This window comes from Erinaceus europaeus, chromosome 7 (genome assembly GCF_950295315.1).
Source record: "Erinaceus europaeus chromosome 7, mEriEur2.1, whole genome shotgun sequence".
In the NCBI taxonomy this organism is placed as follows: Eukaryota; Metazoa; Chordata; class Mammalia; order Eulipotyphla; family Erinaceidae; genus Erinaceus; species Erinaceus europaeus.
In genome coordinates, this window is record NC_080168.1 from 15,004,839 (window position 1) to 15,009,739 (window position 4,901).

Below are 4,901 nucleotides of genomic sequence, written 5' to 3' on the forward strand. Positions count from 1 at the left end.
GGATGCACCACGAGAAGGTCGATCCAATGCATTCCATATCTAGAGATAGCTAACCCAGAGGATTAGATATGTCTTACTGTATAAGAGAGCTTAGGTTCAATTCCCAGCACCGTGAACAGCACAGGAAGGGAGTTGATGGAGAAATGGTGTTTTTGTATCTCTCCACTCTATACATCTGTCTCTCCCTCTTTTGTCTCTCCCTTTCTAAAATAACAAGAATGAGAAAATTGGCCGGGGAGGCTTCTCAGTGGCAGTATTATACATGTACCAAATAAAAAATAAATAAATAAATAAATAAATAAAGATTCAACTGTTTAAGAACAAATAAATAATGGCCCAGGGGGTGGTACAGTGGGTAGAGCTTTGAACTTAAAAGCATATGGTCCTGGGGGTCGGGCAGTGGCACAGTGGGTTAAGCACATGTGGCGCAAAGCGCAGGGACCGGGGTAAGGATCCCGGTTTGAGCCCCCGGCTCCCCACCTGCAGGGGAGTCACTTCACAGGTGGTGAAGCAGGTCTGCAGGTGTCTATCTTTCTCTCCCCTTCTCAGTCTTCCCCTCCTCTCTCCATTTCTCTCTGTCCTATCCAAGAACGAATTGCGTCAACAAGGGCAATAATAATAACCACAACGAAGCTACAACAAGGGCAACAAAAGGAGGGAAAAAAATGGCCTCCCGGAGCGGTGGATTCATGGTGCAGGTACCGAGCCCAGCAATAACCCTGGAGGAGGAAAAAAAAAAAAAAGCATATGGTCCTAAGTTTAGTCTGTGGCATGCTCAGGTTCTCTTTTCCTCTCCTTCTCTCTCACTCTCTCATGTTAATAAATAAATCTTTTAAACAGAAAAGCATATATAATAGAAAGACTGAGCTGGAGAAGCTGCTTGGCATGTAAGCACAAGACCCTGGGTTCACTTCTAAGTGCTGTATGAAAGATTTTTAAGGGTTTTTTTTTTGCTTTATTATTTTATTTTTCTTATATTTGATAGGACAGACAGAAATTGAAAGGGAAGGGGAGATAGATAGAAGAAGAGAGAGGCAAAGAGATACCTGCAAACTTGCTTCAAACCCTACAGGTGGAACCAGAGACTTGAACTGAGGACCTTGCACATGGTAACATGTATGCTCAGCCAAGTACACCATCACCCAACCCAGAAAGTCTTAAATGTATTCACAGGATGAATAAATAGTATAATGGTTGTGCAAAAAGATTTTCATGCTTGAGGCTCCAAAAGTCCCAGGTTTTTGGGGACACCAGCACCACCACATGCCAGAGCTGAGCCATGTTGTGGATTAAAAAAAGGGAGTGTGTGTGTGTGTGTGTGTGTGTGTGTGTGTGTGTGTGTGTGTGTGTGTGTGTGTACCAGATATAGATAGATATATCTATAGATAGTTAGACACAAGTATATATTTTCTTGCAGTCCCAGAAAGAAAGGAACAAGAAAATGGAGAATCAATAGTTAAAGAAAAAGTGATTGCAAATGTTTAAAAACTGATAGAACATATCAAGTGACATATCCAAGAAGGCCTTTGAATCCCAAGGAGAAGAAGTAAAATAAAGGGGGTCAGGCGGTAGCACAGTAGGTTAAGTGTACATGGTGAGGAGCACAAGGACTGATGTAAAGATCCCGGTTTGAGCCCCCAGCGCCCCACCGCCAGAGGGTCCCTTCATAAGTGGTGAAGCAGGTCTGCAGGTGTCTATCTTTCTCTCCCCCTCTGTCTTCCCTTCCTCTCTCAATTTCTCTCTGTCCTATACAACAACAATGACAACAATAACAATAATAACAACAACAATAAACAAGGGCAGGCACCGAGCCCCAGAGATAAAAATTTTTTTAAATTTTTAAAAAGAAAGAAAGAAAAGAAAAGAAATATCCAGAAAAGACCTAGAACTACCAAAACAATCTTGAGAAAAAAGAACAGAACCGGAGGCATTACACTCCCAGATCTTAAATTGTATTATAGGGCCATTGTCATCAAAACTACTTGATACGGAACATGAATAGACACACTGACCAGTGAAATAGAATTGAGAGCCCAGAAGTGAGCCCCCACAACTATGGACATCTAATCTTTGACAAAGGGGCCCAGACTATTAAATGGGGAAAGCAGAGTCTCTTCAACAAATGGTGTTGGAAACAATGGGTTGAAACATGCAGAAGAATGAAACTGAACCACTGTATTTCACCAAATACAAAAGTAAATTCCAAGTGTATCAAGCACTTGGATGTTAGTTCTGCCAATATTTTCTTCTAAGTATCTGATAGTTTGTGGTCTAACATCCAAGTCCGCATAAATTTTAAAGACATCTTCAATGAAATGAATCCAATTACAAAGAAGACTAAGGCAAGTATAAACCTATGGGACTACATCAAATTAAAAAGCTTCTTCACAGCAAAAGAAACCACTACCCAAACCAAGAGACCCCCTCACAGAATGGGAGAAGATCTTTACATGCCATACATCAGACAAGAGTTTGATAACCAAAATATATAAAGAGCTTGCCAAACTCAACAACAAGACAACAAATAACCCCATCCAAAAATGGGGGGAGGACATGGACAGAATATTCACCACAGAAAAGATCCAAAAGGCTGAGAAACACATGAAAAAATGCTCCAAGTCTCTGATTATCAGAGAAATGCAAATAAAGACAACAATGACATTCTCACTCCTGTGAAAATGTCATACATCAGAAAAGGTAACAGCAGCAAATGCTGGAGAGGGTGTGGGATCAAAGGAACCCTCCTACACTGCTGGTGGGAATGTAAATTGGTCCAACCTCTGTGGAGAACAGTCTGGAGAACTCTCAGAAGGATAGAAATGGACCTACCCTATGATCCTGTAATTCCTCTCCTGGGGATATATCCTAAGGAACCCAACATATCCATCCAAAAAGATCTGTGTACACATATGTTCTTGGCAGCACAATTTGTAATAGCCAAAACCTGGAAGCAACCCAGGTGTCCAACAACAGATGAGTGGCTGAGCAAGTTGTGGTATATATACACAATGGAATACTACTCAGCTGTAAAAAATGGTGGCTTCACCGTTTTCAGCTGATCTTGGATGGACCTTGAAAAAAATCATGTTAAGTAAAATAAGTCAGAAACAGAAGGATGAATATGGGATGATCTCACTCTCAGGCAGAAGCTGAAAAACAAGATCAGAAAAGAAAATACAAGTAGAACCTGAACTGCAATTGGCGTATTGCACCAAAGTAAAAGACTCTGGGGTGGGTGGGTGGAGGGAATACAGGTCCAAGAAGGATGACAGAGGACCTGGTGGGAGTTGTATTGTTATATGGGAAACTGGGGAATGTTATGCATGTACAAACTATTGTACTTACTGTTGAATGTAAAACATTAATTCCCCAGTAATAAAAAAAAATAGTACTAAAAAAAATATTTTAAGAACAGAATTACTGGAAATTATAAGTACAGGATTGTCACAATATCCTTCCAATTTAACACAACCCTAGGAAAGATTGTAATAGCTATTAAAATTTTAAAAATAAGGGGCGGGAAGTAGTAGTGAGTTAAGCATCCATGGCACAAAGTGCAAGGACTAGCTCAGGGTTCCTGGTTCAAGTCTCCGTCTCCTCACCTGCTGTGGGTTGCTTCGCAATCGGTGAAGCAGGTCTTCAGGGTCTATCTTTCTCTTCTCCTCTCTGTCTTCCCCTCCTCTCTCAATTTCTCTTTGTGCTAGCCAATAACGACAACAGCAATAATAACAATAACAACAACAACAAGGGCAACAAAATGGGGAAAATGGCCTCCAGGAGCAGTGGATTCATTGTGCAGGTACTGAGCTCCAGCGATAACCCAGGAGGCAAAATAAATAAAATAAAAAATTTTTTAAAAAAGAAAAGAAAATGAGTCACAAGGGCTGGAGAGACAGACTTCCATGCCCGAGTCCCTGAGCTCCCAGGTTCAATCCCCAGCACCACCATAAACCAAAGCTGAGCAGTGCTCTGGTAATAAATAACTAAAGCAAAAGTCCCTGCAAGACCCCTAATGCCAATTAATTCCCCAATAAAGAAATTTTTAAAAAAAGAATAGGAAAGCTATCAGGGGAGGGGATGGGATACGGAGTTCTGGTGGTAGGAATTGTATGGAGTTGTGCCCCTCTTATCCTATGGTTTTGTTAGTTTCCTTTTTATAAATAATAAAAAAAGAAATGAAATGAAATAAAATAAAATAAAATGAAATCCCTTCCTAGTAAAATGATTAAATATCAAAGGCAGGCTACCTATAAAAAAGTAACAATTATACTTATAGGCAACTTCTTCCTTTGTTTATTTAGAGAACCAGAGCACCATTCTGACACTTGCAATGCTAGTGATCTAACCCTGGATCTCATGTTTGAGAGTCCAATGTTTTATCAACTTTGCTACCTTCTAGGCCACACAAGCATAGAGAGAGGAGATGCCGAGAGGATAGCTCAGCGACAGAGTGTAGAGTTTGCGTTCAGGAGGTCACATGTTCAATCCCCAGCACCACATAAGTCAGACTTCTTTCACCCCAGTGCACACATTACCCTTTGGGGGGACCCAGGTTCCAGCCTCTGGTTCCTACCGGCAGGACAATAGCTTCATGAGTGGTAGATCGGTGCTGTACGTCTCTCTCCTTTTCTCTGCATCTCCCTTCCCCTCTACTTCTCACCTTCATGGAAGGGAGGAAGGAAGGGAGGGAATGAAGGAGGAAGGAAGAAAGGAAGGAAGGAAGGAAGGAAGGAAGGAAGGAAGGAAGGAAGGAAGGAAGGAAGGAAAGAAGGAAGGAAATGAAAAAAATAGCTACTGAGACCCTGGTGGCAAAAAGAAAGAGTGGGGGAAGGATGAGTAGATACTTGAACTTTGCCTCTAGAAACCTGACCTGCAGGCACACCTGGTTGAGCGCACATGTT